Source organism: Aquarana catesbeiana, linkage group LG09 (genome assembly GCF_042186555.1).
Source record: "Aquarana catesbeiana isolate 2022-GZ linkage group LG09, ASM4218655v1, whole genome shotgun sequence".
Lineage (NCBI taxonomy): Eukaryota > Metazoa > Chordata > Amphibia > Anura > Ranidae > Aquarana > Aquarana catesbeiana.
The window spans coordinates 242,545,675-242,562,777 of record NC_133332.1 but is presented as its reverse complement, the minus strand read 5'-3'; the positions used below and the strand labels follow the sequence as shown (position 1 = coordinate 242,562,777).

At 46.4% G+C, this 17,103-nt stretch overlaps 1 protein-coding gene across 2 annotated transcripts in view; it reads left to right on the top strand.

The window, feature by feature from the left end:
• The first annotated feature begins 1,513 nt into the window (after positions 1 to 1,513).
• RNF224 (ring finger protein 224) overlaps positions 1,514 to 17,103 on the top strand; it is a 69,153-nt gene continuing 53,563 nt past the window's right edge. For both annotated transcript variants that reach the window (XR_012236068.1, XM_073600053.1), the window contains exon 1: positions 1,514 to 1,686. The gene's annotated coding sequence lies outside the window, so the exon portion shown is untranslated. The remainder of the gene's footprint in view (positions 1,687 to 17,103) is intronic.

Here is a 17,103-nt window from a genome sequence, read left to right as displayed (position 1 = left end):
AATCCGCATCTGAGAGCTGTTTTGCCTGCCAAAAGATTTCTGTTTCTCTTAATCCAGTCCTCAGATTTACATTGTTCTGGCACACATACTCCTTTTCCGCAGCCTGTGACTGGACAGTAAAAGCAGTAGCAGCACACTGAGGGGCTCATCTCTCACTCTGCTCTCTTCTCCTATCAGCATGTCCCTTCCACTGCAGCACAGCTGTTTGGCTTCTTGAGCTGTCTCTTTTTCTCCAAATCTGAGCTCTGCTGTGCAGACTATACAGATACAGGGTCCTTGTGAAGAACTTGAAAAGCTTAACCGAAATAAATCACCAGGACCAGATGGCTCACACCCAAGAGACCTCAAAAAACTTAGCCATGTTATAGCCAGACTGTTATTGCTAAATTTTAAGGACAGCTTAGTGACTGGAATGGTACCAGCTGATTGGCGAAAAGCCAATGTAACACCAATATTTAAAAAAGGGTCAAGATATAATGGCATCTAGAAACTACAGACCACTCAGCCTACCATCAATAGTATGTAAACTATTGGAGGGGAAGATAAGGGAATGGACCATATCCAAGATTCTTCTTTTGAAAACAGTATCATTAGTAGTAACCAACATGGGTTAATGAAAGATTGTTCTTGCCAGACCAATCTGTTAACATTCTCTGAAGTGAGCTGTCATCTAGTTAGGGGAAGGCCCATGGATGACGTGTATCTTGATTTCACCAAAGCATTCGACACAGTTTCCCATAAACACTTCATTTACAAACTGATGTTTGTTGACATTGATGATAGCGTATGTACTTTGACAGAAAATTGATTACAGAGGCACGTCCAGAGGGTGGTGATAAATAGCATATATTCTGAAGTGTCTGACGTGGTAAGTGGGGTACCCCAAGGCTCTGTCCTTGAACCATTTCTGTTTAATTTATTCATAAATGAAATAGAGGTTGGTATAAATAGTTCAATCTCAGTGTTTGCTTACTATACAAAGCTAAGCAGGGTAATAACTTCACAACAGGATAAAGAAACTTTACAAGAAGACCTCGATAGAATAGAGGGGTGGGCAACTACATTGCAAATGAGGTTCAATGTAGGGAAATATAAAATAATGCACTTGAGGGCTAAAAACATGAATGCAAGGGGGATAACCATTGGGGGAATCCAGGATGGAAAAAGACCAAGCCGCAGCAAACAAGGCCAACAAACTATTCGCATGAATTTAAAAGGGTCTCTACTCAAGAGATAAGAGTATAATTCTACCACCTTACAAAACTCTGGTCCGGCCACATCTTGAGTATGCCGTCCAGTTCTCGTCACCAGTCCTCAGGAGGAACATACTGGAACTGGATACTATAAAAAAATGCAGCGCATAAAAAATCAACAAATGGTGATAAATTGTACACATGGAGGGACAGGTGACAAGGCAGGTAGTTAGACTCACTGAGCACAGAGGAACAAACAGGGATTTCTTCAGAATAACAAAAGAAGTCAATGCCCCACCTTCGTTACCAACAACATATTCCAGCCGGCAGAATACTGTCTACACCCATTGCGAAGATCCTTCTGACGACTCCGCGAGTACTTGGGAAATTGACATCTGTGAGCCCTGACGGTCTGGATATCAGTCTACATGCCCTGAGTGGCACAATGTCTGTATGACTCCATGTCATAAGACAGGGGAGTCCACAGGATCCGGTAAGACTATACAATACTATTCTCTGATTTGATGCTGTTGTAGGTTGAAGCCGTTTCCGTGTATTGACCAACCAAGTCTTCTGTCCACATTTGGAACATTCCCACTGCCAGTGACTTCTCATGTGCACATTCATTTGGAGATTTTCACTTTTTTCACTTTTTCATGATACATGGACTTCAGCCCATTTCCTGTGGTATTCCCTACACCCGGTCGATAGATTTGGGGTGTCTATGACTACAATTTATCACCATTTGTTGATTTTTTATGTGCTACATTTTTTTATAGAGTTTATTTTTGTTTGTCACATTGTATGTAGCTGCTTTTTTCATTAGTTAGCGCAGTGTTTCTTTGCTATTTTCATACTGGAACTGGAGACAGTTCAGAGAAGCGCAACAAAGCTAATAAGGGGGCTGGAGGACCTCAGTTATGAGTAATGACTACAAACATTAAACCCTTTCTCCCTGGAAAAGTGGCACATAAGAGGGGATATGATAACGATATACAAATATATATTCAGTCTTAAATCGCTTAAGAGGACACGTGGCCACTCAGTAAAGGTGGACAAGAAGCAGTTTAACCTATAGAGTTCTTTACTGTCAGAGCGGTAAGGATGTGGAACTTCCTTCCATAGTTGGTGGTGTCAGTGGGGAGTGTCGATGATTACAAAAAAACTTTTGATGGGCATCTTAGTGAATACAATATACAGGGATATGGGAAATAGTAGTGATATAAACACTCACACACATACACACACACAGGTTGAACTGGATGGACTGGTGTCTTTTGTCAACCTTACCAACTATATAATACCATGTTTAATTCAGATACACTGCTTGTAAAAAAATACATTTGATATATATAGATATACAGTATGTGTCTGGAGTTGATACATATATATATTTGTGGAGTTCACAAAATGCTGTAAATGAATGACGTGGCTTTGCGGGTGGAGCCCTGCACAGTTGCGCCAATTTTAAATGTGCTTGCGTGGGAGAAGGTTCAGGGGGTGAAGGGGTGTCCTGGGCTGGATATGTTCCAATATGTGAACCCATCCTTCAATGATACTAGTTGCCTGGTTGTCTCTGACTTGAATGACTTAGAATGAGCTTGCAGATTGAAAAATCAGAATACAGTTATAACTCCTGATCCTGGTCTGTAAACGTTGTGCAGACACTAGATCAGCCAGGCAACTAGCATTTTCACAAAGTAAGGTCAGTATAACAGCCTCCATATTCTCTGAATACAGGCTTCCTTTAATTGTTGTAGTGCAAAACTGAAGGGATACTGTTGTAGAAGGAACTACCCGCCACATTCCTGCAGGAATACACTTCACATGGATGTCAGCAGTTAATTATCAGTGTTACTCAAAGACTACATTGTACTCTACATTACAACTATTATTGAAAGCTTACGAAACTAGAGAAAATGTTTCAGAGATCTGCATGTTACATTTACATTAAAGTTGAATTACACTGCATTTGAACATCACAAACCAAAAACACAATTTAATTTGTTTTTAATATTCAAAGCACATTCACCCATCCATTCATCCATGTCTATCTTTTATTTTGCTGAGAAATCACTTTGAAAAACACTCTCAAGCATTTCTCATAAGTGCAGATGATTCATTTAGCATTTACTTCCTGGAATTCGTCTGCCCTTAGCTCAGGCATGCCTGCAGGACGGTGTGTTTAGCTAAGAAAACCCCTCCTCTTCTCCTGAAGGCTCCTGGGAGATATAACATCATTTGCCTAGGCCTGGAAACCAGGAAGTAACTGAAGAAATATAAAAATAAAGTGTAGCCATTTGACCTCTGGAAGTTTTAACACCTTCATGACCAGGGCATTTTTTGCTATTGATTATTGCGCTACTTTAAGGCTCCATGCACACTAGGAGCTGTAAAAAAAATGGGAGAACAAAAACGCTCATATTTAGCATTTTTGTTCCGGCGTTTAGCACTTTTTGTGCCGACATTTAGCAGAGACTAGCAGGCTGTTAAGGAGCAGGTGGCCGCCACGTCCTTAACAACCAATGACTCATTAGCTGTCAGTGGGATTCCCCACTGACAGCTGAATGTAAATGAAAGAATGCTGCAGATCACCCCCCCCCCCCCCCCAATGCGAATGAGTATAGGATACCCCTGCTAATTCAACAAAAAAAAAAAGAGTAGTGTAAATAAAGACGGGACCCTGTTTTTTACACGTTTTTAATAAAGAACTTGTCAAAAAAGAGGCCCTTTTCCCCATTGACATGGGGAAAAGGAGCCCCAAAGCACCCTTCCTGTGTTAAGGGCATGTGGCCTAATATGGTTCAGTAGGGGGGGCACTCTCTCATCCCCTCCCTTTCCTGGCCTGCCAGGCTGCATGCTCGGATAAGGGTCTGGTATGGATTTTGAGGGGGGGGCCACACCTTTTTTTTTTTTACATTTGGTCCCATGAGGTCCCCCTTAAAATCCATACCTTCCTGGCGCTCTCACTCCTGCACCCTGCAGTTAACTCCTTTCCTGTCACCAGTTACTTCCATATTATCAGTCCATACTGTAGCACTTTTCTGGCATTAACTCTTTCCATGCCACCTCCTGGAAATGCTTCTGCACTGGTGACTGTAGAGCAGAGCTTCCCCACAGTGGCATCCAAACAGTAACACTTGACAGTTTCTTCTACACTTTTCCTGGCTGTTGCCGGTAGCAACAGCTGAGGTTTTTCAGGGAATATCCTGGACCGAGCCCCCAAATGTAGCACTACTAGAAGCCTCAGGAATTACTTTTCAGGTCTTCCCAACTTCTGCCCCACAGCCAGGCACACAACAAGCTCATTCACTCTTTCTCCAAAGACCAGTCTAGGGAATGTTGCTTTTTGTTGTTATTTTGGGGAACTTGGATAGGGATGAAGGAAGTGGTGGGATACTTCAAAGAAAAGAACTATGTACAACTGAGAACTTGGTTTCATTCCAGAGCAAGCTGTAGTGAAGTCCAGGCTTGTAACAAACAGTAGACTTCAGCTTAAGTAGCAGTAGAGACACTAGAGCAGAGCTCTTAAGGACACCAGCCAGTGTCCCCTTTAACAGACCCACAGCTGACTATAGCTAGGCACTAGAGTGGTAGCTAGAGTACAAGACATCCAAGATATTTCAATGTCTGTACTCACAAGGCCCAAGGACAGATGGATGCCACATTTCTAATCTTCCAAGCGATGCCCTCCAGTAATACCAGACAGATCTGTGGCAGAGAGCTCCCCTTAGTCAGCTTCTTCCAAGCACCTGAATCTCAGCATTCCTCCCTCAGTTTGCTCACCTGAGAGCTCCTCATGGCAGCCTGTGCCTAAAAGGGAAGAGTGCCCCCCTCAGGTTGGACTCCTCCACTCTGGGACAAGACCCTGAGCTCTCTGTGCTCCCAGAATAAATACAGTCTCCGAGCATACCTTCAGAGCCTGCTTCTCTGGGATAGGCCGGAGCTGTATCAATATTCATGCTGCCTTTTGAATAGCTCCACACCTATCATCCAGAAACTTCTCAAGTTACCTGGATACAGAGGGAGCTATCCTGCAGACTAGCAGCATCAGCAGAGCACACAGATTAGACCTAAGTAAATAATCACAACTTACTGCACTGCGTCGCTCTGACAATTGCGCGGTCGTGCGACGCTGTACCCAAAGTTGATGTCCTTTTTTTCCCACAAATAGAGCTTTCTTTTGGTGGTATTTGATCATCTCTGTGGTTTTTATTTTTTGCGCTATAAACCAAAAAAGAGCAACAATTTTGAAAAAAACACAATATTTTGTACTTTTTGCTATAATAAATATACCACAATTTTTTTTTTAAAAAAAAGCAGCCTCAGTTTAGGCTGATATGTATTCTTCTACATATTTTTGGTAATAAAAATCGCAATAAGCGTATATTGATTGGTTTGCGCAAAAGTTATAGCGTCTACAAAATAAGGGATAGATTTATGGCATTTTTATTATTTTTTTTTTTTTTACTAGTAATGACAGTAATCAGTGATTTTTATTGTGACTGCGACATTATGGCGGACACATCGGACACTTCTGACACATTTTTGGGACCATTGACAATTATACAGCGATCAGTGCTATAAAAATGCACTGATTAGTGTGTCAATATCACTGGCAGGGAAGGGGGCGATCAAGGGGTTAACTGTGTTCCCTAGGGTGTGTTCTAACTGTAGGACTGTGGTCAAGCAGTCCTAGTGTGAACAGGACCTAGGTTCACACAGCTAGCAAAGGCTGTTGATCTATGTTTTTACTGCCCCATTGACCACCTACAAACCAATTAGGATGATGCCTGCTCTGTCAAATTTAACTTGTCTTGTTAAAGTCAAAGGGACCACTCTGCAAGCATGTGCTAAATGCTTGGTATGCAGTTGACGTGTGGTTTTTCAATGTAAAATCCTCCTTGGGACTGCAAAACACCTTATGAAAACATGCAAACCATTGCCTGTCCTCTGAAAAGCGATCCACTGCAGATTGCTTTTCAGAGAAGCGATAAAGTCTGCTGCACATATAAAACAGATGTAATTTCATATTGTCCTTAACTGTATCTTGCTCCAGATCTGATGTAAGGGGAAGGCCAGAAAGTGAGATTGTACTACAGTAAATAGTTATTGCCTGTCTCTTATACTCCAGCACTGTCATATAGTGCCATGAAAAAGTATTCACACCCCTTGAAATTTTGTAACGTTACAACCAAAAACGTAAATGTATTTTATTTTCAATTTTATGTTATTGACTGATGTGACTTATGTGAATTTTATGTGATTGACTGATGTGATGTCTCTACCAGCTTTGCACATCTAGAGAGTGACATTTTTGCCCATTCTTTGCAAAATAGCTCGAGCTCTGTCAGACTGGACAGAGAGCATCTGTGAACAGCAATTTTCAAGTCTTGCCACAGATTCTCAATTGGATTTAGGTCTGGATTTTCACTGGGCCATTTTAACACATGAATATGCTTTGATCTAAACCATTCCATTGTAGCTCTGGCTGTATGTTTAGGGTCATTGTCCTGCTGGTAGGTGAACCTCCACCCCTGTCTCAAGTCTTGCAAACTCTAAGGCCTCTTTCACACGGACGATCCGTATGTCCGTTTTTCATCCTTCCGTTTTCGGATGAAAAACGGACATACATTCATCCCTATGGAGCGTCGGATGTCAGCGGTGACGTGTCCGCTGACATCCGACCCGCTCTGATCCGAAAAGTGTAACGGAGGAAAAACCTACTTTTCCATCCGTTTCCAGATCGGATCGGGTGACGACGGACACTACGGTCCGTCATCATCCGATCCCCTCATAGGGGAGAGCGGCGCTCTGACAGGTCCGCCGCTGCACAGCGTGCAGCGATGGACCTGTCATCTTCCTGCTCAGCGGGGAGCGGCGGAGCGCTCCCCGCTGAGCAAGCGGGTGTTCACGGGGCGGATCATGACTGATCTGCCCCGTGTGAAAGAGCCCTAATGCCGCGTACACACGACCGGACTTTCTGGGAAACTAGGGCCGACGTTCTTCCCGCCGGACTTTCTGAACGGACGGACTTGCCTACACACGACCGGACTTTCTGGCAGACTAGGTCCACCGGTCTTCCCTTTCGCCAGAGTTACGGCGGACTTTCCGAATGAATGGACTTGCCCACACACGGACAAGTCCGTTCAATCTGAACGTGACTCGGGTACGACGGGACTAGAAAAGGAAGTTAATCTCGCCGCTTTTATCGGCGAGATTGGCACCTTGCGAGCCCTGTCGTGGGGCATACCAGGCCCTTAGGTCTGGTATGGATTTTAAGGGGAACCACCTACGCCAAAAAAAACGGCGTGGGGTTCCCCCCAAAATCCATACCAGACCCCGATCCAAGCACGCAGCCCGGCCGATCAGGAAAGGGGGTGGGGACGAGCGAGCGGCACCTCCCCTGAACCATACCAGGCCGCATGCCCTCAACATGGGGGGTGGGTGCTTTGGGGGAGGGGGGTGCCCTGTGGCCCCCCCACCCCAAAGCACCTTGTCCCCATGTTGATGAGGACAAGGGCCTCTTCCCGTCAACCCTGGCCGTTGGTTGTCGGGGTCTGCGGGCAGGGGGCTGATCGGAATCCGGGAGCCCCCTTAAATAAGAGGGCCCCCAGATCCTGGCCCCCCATCCTATGTGAATGAGTATGGGGTACATGGTACCCCTACCCATTCACCTAGGGAAAAAGTGTCAATAAAAAAACACACTACACAGGTTTTTAAAGTAATTTATTAGACAGCTCCGGGGGTCTTCTTCCGACTTCGGGGGTCTTCTTCCGACTTCGGGGGTCTCTCTGGTTCTTCTCCACTGTCTCCGGCCTCTTTTCCTGTTGTTTGACCTCTTCTCCATGCTCTCTCCGGGTCTTCTGCCGGGCTCCTCCGCTATCTACTGCTCTTTTGCCGCTCTTTTGCTAGCGGTGGCCCGGTCTTCTGCCTTCTGCTTTCTTGTCTTCCTCCCTCTTCTCTTCTTGCGATGTTGACACGACGCTCTCTCCGGCTGTAATGCTCTCTGAGCGCTCCAAAGTGACCCCGCCCCCTTATGCCGTCACAGTCCCTGGGCATGCTGGGACTGTGACGGCATAAGGGGGCGGGGTCACCGGGTGATGTTGACCACGCCCCCCTAAACTGTCACAGTCCCAGCATGCCCAGAGACTGTGACGGCATAAGGGGGCGGGGTCACGCCTATATAAGTCACATCGGAGCGCTCAGAGAGCATTCCAGCCAGAGAGAGCATTGTGTCAACATAGCAAGAAGAGAAGAGGGAGGAAGACAAGAAGGCAGAAGAGCAGGCCACTGCTAGCAAAAGAGCGGCAAAAGAGCAGAAGATAGCGGAGGAGCCCGGCAGAAAACCTGGAGAGCGTGGGTAAGAGGTCAAACAATGGGAGCAGAGGCTGGAGACAGTGGAGAATAGGGATGAGCCGAACACCCCCCTGTTCGGTTCGCACCAGAACATGCGAACAGGAAAAAAGTTCGTTCGAACATGCGAACACCGTTAAAGTCTATGGGACACGAACATGAATAATCAAAAGTGCTAATTTTAAAGGCTTATATGAAAGTTATTGTCATAAAAAGTGTTTGGAGACCTGGGTCCTGCCCCAGGGGACATGGATCAATGCAAAAAAAAGTTTTAAAAACGGCCGTTTTTTCAGGAGCAGTGATTTTAATAATGCTTAAAGTCAAACAATAAAAGTGTAATATCCCTTTAAATTTCGTATCTGGGGGGTGTCTATAGTATGCCTGTAAAGGGGCGCATGTTTCCTGTGTTTAGAACAGTCTGACAGCAAAATGACATTTTGAAGGAAAAAACTCATTTAAAACTACTCGCGGCTATTGCATTGCCGACAATACACATAGAAGTTCATTGATAAAAACGGCATGGGAATTCCCCAAAGGGGAACCCCGAACCAAAATTAAAAAAAAAAAATGACGTGGGAGTCCTCCTAAATTCCATACCAGGCCCTTCAGGTCTGGTATGGATATTAAGGGGAACCCCGGCCAAAATTAAAAAAAAAAAATGACGTGGGGTTCCCCCTAAATTCCATACCAGACCCTTCAGGTCTGGTATGGATTTTAAGGGGAACCCCGCGCCAAAAAAAAAAAAAAAAAACGACGTGGGGTCCCCCCAAAAATCCATACCAGACCCTTATCCAAGCACGCAACCTGGCAGGCCGCAGGAAAAGAGGGGGGGACGAGAGTGCGGCCCCCCCTCCCTCCTGAACCGTACCAGGCCACATGCCCTCAACATTGGGAGGGTGCTTTGGGGTAGCCCCCCAAAACACCTTGTCCCCATGTTGATGAGGACAAGGGCCTCATCCCCACAACCCTGGCCGGTGGTTGTGGGGGTCTGCGGGCGGGGGGCTTATCGGAATCTGGAAGCCCCCTTTAACAAGGTGACCCCCAGATCCCGGCCCCCCCCCTGTGTGAAATGGTAAGGGGGTACATAAGTACCCCTACCATTTCACGAAGAAAGTGTCAAAAATGTTAAAAATGACAAGAGACAGTTTTTGACAATTCCTTTATTTAAATGCTTCTTCTTTCTTCTATCTTCCTTCATCTTCTGGTTCTTCTGGCTCTTCTGGTTCTTCCTCCGGCGTTCTCGTCCAGCATCTCCTCCGCGGCGTCTTCTGTCTTCTTCTCCTCGGGCCGCTCCGCACCCATGGCATGGGGGGGAGGCTCCCGCTCTTCTCTTCTTCTTTTCTTCTCTTCTTCATTTTCTTCTCCGGGCCACTCCGCAATCCATGCTGGCATGGAGGGAGGCTCCCGCTGTGTGACGGCGCTCCTCGTCTGACAGTTCTTAAATAACGGGGGGGCGGGGCCACCCGGTGACCCCGCCCCCTCTGACGCACGGTGACTTGACGGGACTTCCCTGTGGCATTCCCCGTGACGTCACAGGGAAGTCCCGTCAAGTCACCGTGCGTCAGAGGGGGGCGGGGTCACCGGGTGGCCCCGCCCCCCCGTTATTTAAGAACTGTCAGACGAGGAGCGCCGTCACACAGCGGGAGCCTCCCTCCATGCCAGCATGGATTGCGGAGCGGCCCGGAGAAGAAAAGAAGAAAAGAAGAAGAGAAGAAGAGAAGAAAAGAAGAAGAGAAGAGCGGGAGCCTCCCCCCCCATGCCATGGGTGCGGAGCGGCCCGAGGAGAAGAAGATAGAAGACGCCGCGGAGGAGATGCTGGACGAGAACGCCGGAGGAAGAACCAGAAGAGCCAGAAGAACCAGAAGAACCAGAAGATGAAGGAAGATAGAAGAAAGAAGAAGCATTTAAATAAAGGAATTGTCAAAAACTGTCTCTTGTCATTTTTAACATTTTTGACACTTTTTTCGTGAAATGGTAGGGGTACTTATGTACCCCCTTACCATTTCACACAGGGGGGGGGCCGGGATCTGGGGGTCACCTTGTTAAAGGGGGCTTCCAGATTCCGATAAGCCCTCCGCCCGCAGACCCCCACAACCACCGGCCAGGGTTGTGGGGATGAGGCCCTTGTCCTCATCAACATGGGGACAAGGTGTTTTGGGGGGCTACCCCAAAGCACCCTCCCAATGTTGAGGGCATGTGGCCTGGTACGGTTCAGGAGGGAGGGGGGGCCGCACTCTCGCCCCCCCCTCTTTTCCTGCGGCCTGCCAGGTTGCGTGCTCGGATAAGGGTCTGGTATGGATTTTTGGGGGGACTCCACGCCGTTTTTTTTTTTTTTTTTGGCGCGGGGTTCCCCTTAAAATCCATACCAGACCTGAAGGGTCTGGTATGGAATTTAGGGGGAACCCCACGTCATTTTTTTTTTTTAATTTTGGCCGGGGTTCCCCTTAATATCCATACCAGACCTGAAGGGCCTGGTATGGAATTTAGGGGGACTCCCACGTCATTTTTTTTTTTTAATTTTGGTTCGGGGTTCCCCTTTGGGGAATTCCCATGCCGTTTTTATCAATGAACTTCTATGTGTATTGTCGGCAATGCAATAGCCGCGAGTAGTTTTAAATGAGTTTTTTCCTTCAAAATGTCATTTTGCTGTCAGACTGTTCTAAACCCAGGAAACATGCGCCCCTTTACAGGCACACTATAGACACCCCCCAGGTACGAAATTTAAAGGGATATTACACTTTTATTGATTGACTTTAAGCATTATTAAAATCACTGCTCCTGAAAAAACGGCCGTTTTTAAAACTTTTTTTTGCATTGATCCATGTCCCCTGGGGCAGGACCCAGGTCCCCAAACACTTTTTATGACAATAACTTGCATATTAGCCTTTAAAATTAGCACTTTTGATTTCTCCCATAGACTTTTAAAGGGTGTTCCGCGGCATTCGAATTTGCCGCGAACACCCCAAATTGTTCGCTGTTCGGTGAACTTGCGAACAGCCAATGTTCGAGTCGAACATGAGTTCAACTCGAACTCGAAGCTCATCCCTAGTGGAGAAGAACCGGAGAGACCCCGAAGTCGGAAGAAGACCCCCGAAGCCGGAAGAAGACCCCCGGAGCTGTCTAGAAAAATTACTTTAAAAACCTGTGTAGTGTTTTTTTATTGACACTTTTTACCTAGGTGAATGGGTAGGGGTACCATGTACTCCATACTCATTCACATAGGGTGGGGGGCCGGGATCTGGGGGCCCTCTTATTTAAGGGGGCTACCGGATTCCGATCAGCCCCCTGCCCGCAGACCCCGACAACCAACGGCCAGGGTTGACGGGAAGAGGCCCTTGTCCTCATCAACATGGGGATAAGGTGCTTTGGGGTGGGGGGGCCACAGGGCGCCCCCCTCCCCCAAAGCACCCACCCCCCATGTTGAGGGCATGCGGCCTGGTACGGTTCGGGGGGGTGCCGCTCGCTCGTCCCCACCCCCTTTCCTGACTGGCCGGGCTGAGTGCTTGGATCGGGTATGGTATGGATTTTGGGGGGGACCCCGCGCTGGTTTTTCGGCGTAGGGGGTTCCCCTTAAAATCCATACCAGACCTAAGGGCCTGGTATGCCCCACCTTCGCCGCAATAGGAACATTTGTTTTTCCTATTGCAGCGACCGCGAGATGCAGTACCCTGCCCTTGCGTCGTATCAGCATACAGACAAACAGGCTTTCCGTCAGGAACTGAGTCCGGCGGAGTTACGAAGAAAAGATTTGAAACATTTGTTTCATTTCTAGGTCCGTCGGACTTTTGGGAAAAAAAGTCAGCGGGAGCCTACACATGATCAGATTGAGTCAGAGAGTCCGCCGGACCAAGTTTGCTGCAAAGTGCGCTCGTGTGTACGCGGCATAACAGGTTTTCTCCTAAGATTGCCCTGTATTTGGCTACACCCATCTTCCCTTCAACTCTGACCAGCTTCCCTTTCCCTGCTGAAGAAAAGCATCCCCACAACATGATGCTGCCACCATGTTCCGCAATGGGAATGGTGTGTTCAGGGTGATGTGCAGTGTTAGTTTTCTGCCACATATAGTGGTTTGCTTTTAGGTCAAAAAGTTTAATTTTGGTGTCATCTGATCAAAGCACCTTCTTCCACATGTTTACTGTTTCCCCCACATGGCTTCTCGCAAACTGAAAACGGGACTTCTTATTGCTTTCTTTCAACAATTGCTTTCTTCTTGCCACTTTTCCAAAAAGGCCAGATTTGTGGAGTGCACGGCTAATAGTTGTCCTGTGAACAGATTCTCCCACCTGAGCTGTGGATCTCTGCAGCTCCTCCAGAGCTATTGAATTACTGAAATAAATGAACTTTCTGATGATATTCTAACATTTTGGGATGCACCTGTATACTGTGTATAGAAATAAAAATTTGAATATACGTGTATACTGGTTCTAAAGGATGATGGTATGTCAGCTGAGGAGAGGTGGCCATACTACGGAAGGAGTTACACGGGGTATGGAGCGGATAATGACAGGTCTGGGGTTATTGTATCAAATGCTTATTGTTAGCCCTGATGTTACATACAAGATCTCTGTATACAGAAAGAAGTCAACAATAGCAGACTTTGTCTGGCTCCTGTGAGCTGAATCCAGGCTTTATAGAAGCCAAACTGGTTTATCCTCTACGCAAGCATGCAGCTCCTCATTGCACCCAAGGAATGTCAACATACACACAGCTGAAATGGATCAAACGTAACATTCATAATTCACTTTGATACTCAAATCTGGGGATTTGAAAGATGGTTTTAGGTGCATTAAAACAACAGGTGTTCATTGTCTTACAATTAGTTTTCTTTATCAAGCAAAGTAGAAAAGCCTGTGCCCTGACAACATGTTTCAGAGTGTGGAAGCAGGCCCCTGCCAACATGCCTTTTGTGTGGAAGCAGTGGTCCCTCTGCAGAGATCCAACACCCCCTGGTCTGTGTCTGACCGATAGCTTTGCAATCAGCAAGTCCATGCTCCCAAACGATTGTAGAGCTCTGGCTCTGACTCAACAGCAAGTACTTTGGACCTCTACAGAGAGACTACTGCTTAACCACTGAGGGCAAAGGTCCCACTCTGCATCGTGCTGACAGGACAGGCTTTTCTACTAAAGCTGTGGCTGCTTTCGAAAGAAAACAAACTATAAGACATTGAGCACCTTTGGTTTTTATGCACCTGGAATAAATTTAACTGATTTAAATTGAAAGTTTAATTAGGCTTTATAGCCTTGGCAGCGTAGATCACATTATCTTCAGTTACCACAGTCATTGTGGGTGTTTCACATCATAAGACACTGCAAAAGTTTAAAAGATGCCCTGTGTGAAAGACTGGGGATATTAACTGATTGTCAGCCTGGGAGGACTATGGAGTCTCAGCCAGGAGGGCTGGTGAAAGGGGCAGCTGCATCCGGGCAGTGCCTGAAGAGGTGGTGCTGGGATCAGTAGCCACAGGAGGAGGTCAGCTGAGTACTAAGACTTTGCTACACAAAGAAGGGGCCCGCGGTCCCTGCCTGTAAAGGGCTTTTGCTCTTTGTCTGACTGAGCCTTTGTCAGATCATCCATAGTGCCAGCTGGTTCTGGGAGTTCTGCAAGCAAGATTTGTGCTGGAGGTAGAGGAGAAGTGTACAGTGGGGATGGAAAGCACCCCATATTGACAAAAAATTGTCAACACACAATTGTTGACATTTTTGCAGATTTATTTAAAAAGAAAAACTGAAATATCACATGGTCCTAAGTATTCAGACCCTTTACTCAGTATTTAGTAGAAGCACCCTTGTGATCTAATACAGCCATGAGTCTTTTTGGGAAAGATGCAACAAGTTTTTCACACCTGGATTTGGGGATCCTCTGCCATTCCTCCTTGTAGATCCTCTCCAGTTCTGTCAGGTTGGATGGTAAACGTTGGTGGACAGCCATTTTTAGGTCTCTCCAGAGATGCTTAATTGGGTTTAAGTCAGGGCTCTGGCTGGGCCATTCAAGAACAGTCACGGAGTTGTTGTGAAGCCACTCCTTCATTATTTTAGCTGTGTGCTTAGGGTCATTGTCTTGTTGGAAGGTAAACCTTCGGCCCAGTCTGAGGTCCTGAGCACTCTGGAGAAGGTTTTCGTCCAGGATATCCCTGTACTTGGCTGCATTCATCTTTCCCTCGATTGCAACCAGTCGTCCTGTCCCTGCAGCTGAGAAACACCCCCACAGCATGATGCTGCCACCACCATGCTTCACTGTTGGGACTGTATTGGACAGGTGATGAGCAGTGCCTGGTTTTCTCCACACATACCGCTTAGAATTAAGGCCAAAAAGTTCTATCTTGGTCTCATCAGACCAGAGAATCTTATTTCTCACCATCTTGGAGTCCTTCAGGTGTTTTTTAGCAAACTCAAAGCGGGCTTTCATGTGTCTTGCATTGAGGAGAGGCTTCCGTCGGGCCACTCTGCCATAATGCCCCACCTGGTGGAGGGCTGCAGTGATGGTTGACCTTCTACAACTTTCTCCCATCTCCCGACTGCATCTTTGGAGCTCAGCCACAGTGATCTTTGGGTTCTTCTTTACCTCTCTCACCAAGGCTCTAGCTCAGTTTGGCCGGACGGCCAGCTCTAGGAAGGGTTCTGGTCGTCCCAAACGTCTTCCATTTAAGGATTATGGAGGCCACTGTGCTCTTAGGAACCTTAAGTGCAGCAGAAATGTTTTTGTAACCTTGGCCAGATCTGTGCCTTGCCACAATTCTGTCTCTGAGCTCTTCAGGCAGTTCCTTTGACCTCATGATTCTCATTTGCTCTGACATGCACTGTGAGCTGTAAGGTCTTATATAGACAGGTGTGTGGCTTTCCTAACCAAGTCCAATCAGTATAATCAAACACAGTTGGATTCAAATGAAGGTGTAGAACCATCTCAAGGATGATCAGAAGAAATGGACAGCACCTGAGTTAAATATATGAGTGTCACAGCAAAGGGTCTGAATACTTAGGACCATGTGATATTTCAGTTTTTCTTTTTTAATAAATCTGCAAAAATGTCAACAATTCTGTGTTTTTCTGTAAATATGGGGTGCTTTGCGTACATTAATGAGGTCAAAAAATGAACTTAAATCATTTTAGCAAATGGCTGTAATATAACAAAGAGTGAAAAATTTAAGGGGGTCTGAATACTTTCCGTCCCCACTGTATATATGGACTGTATATAGTTGTGTCCCTGAAGAGCTCTACTGCTTTGATCAAATGGGCATCCCATAATATTCCTATGCAAGCATATTCCCCTCAATAAAATATAAAAACAAAGCAATGGACTGTTCTTCTGACTCAAGTGTGCTGTGAAGATTCGGTGTGCCTGGCTGTGCAGGGTGGGGGATCCCTTTCTACTTGCGGCTCCTTAGGGGTGCGCTACAACTGTATGTTGCAAAAAAAACACTCAATACAATATGAACATTTCTTTTTTCTTCAGAACATTTGTTCCACATATGTTTTGTGATCTGTGACGCCTGCACACACACACTGCGTCTTTTGTTCCTGGAATTATTCGCGATTACTTGGACAATTGTGTCATTCAAGCAGAGGATGTTAAACAGCCCAGGATGCTCGCTAAATGCCACAAACACAGGCAAATTGCTCGTCTAATCCAAACAGCTATTTAGCGCTACAGATCATTGGTTAGTTAAACACACAATCAATTCACCCCGAGGTCGCATGAGTCACTTTAATCACCACTGGAAATGGGAACGGTTTTGATCGCTGTACGCAATTTAGCATTAATATTTTACAGACTGCTGTTCATTAGAGCCGTCTGTTCCAGTAAACTGGTGAAACCTCCTCATTTTTCTTATTTATACTGTACACTGGTGCCTTCGCCCTTACATTACCGGGACCATTCTTTTATTTTCTTAAAATACACATTTTAAACCTGAAGATCTCATAAAATCCCCAAAATGTTTTAGACTTTCTTAAAGTGAGGACCCAGCAGATGAAGATGATGGCAGCTGCAATTTTAATCACTTCTTTATATCAGGGGTTGCTGGTGCTCAATTTTATTTTTTTTTGGGGGGGGGGGGGGTGGCGTCAAACAAACCTGGCCCCCTCATTTGCACTACCCCCCGGCTTGAAATTTATAGAACGAACGAAGGAGGTAGGTGGCGATCCATGGCCTTACCTTATCCTTAGCTGTCAATCTGGGTGGCCTCCTCTCACTGTTGCTGAGGTAGAGGTGCAGGGAGGAGGACGATGACAAGGTGGCGGTGCACTACTGGATCTGGGGTAGGGCTCTTGGAGGAGGCTGTTGCTGCCCCTCCACCTGCTGCTCCTCGCTGCACACGGCCCGCAGCTTGCAGAGGTAAGAGCCGGGGCTGTTGCTTTTCCTCCCCTCCTAAGACTCCCTGGCCAATCGGGTCTCAGGACCCGCTTCCTGATTGGCCAGAAGGAGAAGCAGGAAAACATTAGCGAATATTAATTCGCTAATGTCACACAAGTGGGTGGGCTCGGGGCGCAGAGAGCCCACCCTTTTTGAAGGCAATTAGAGCCTCAGGCTCTAATCAGGTGCTTAACCACTTCAGCC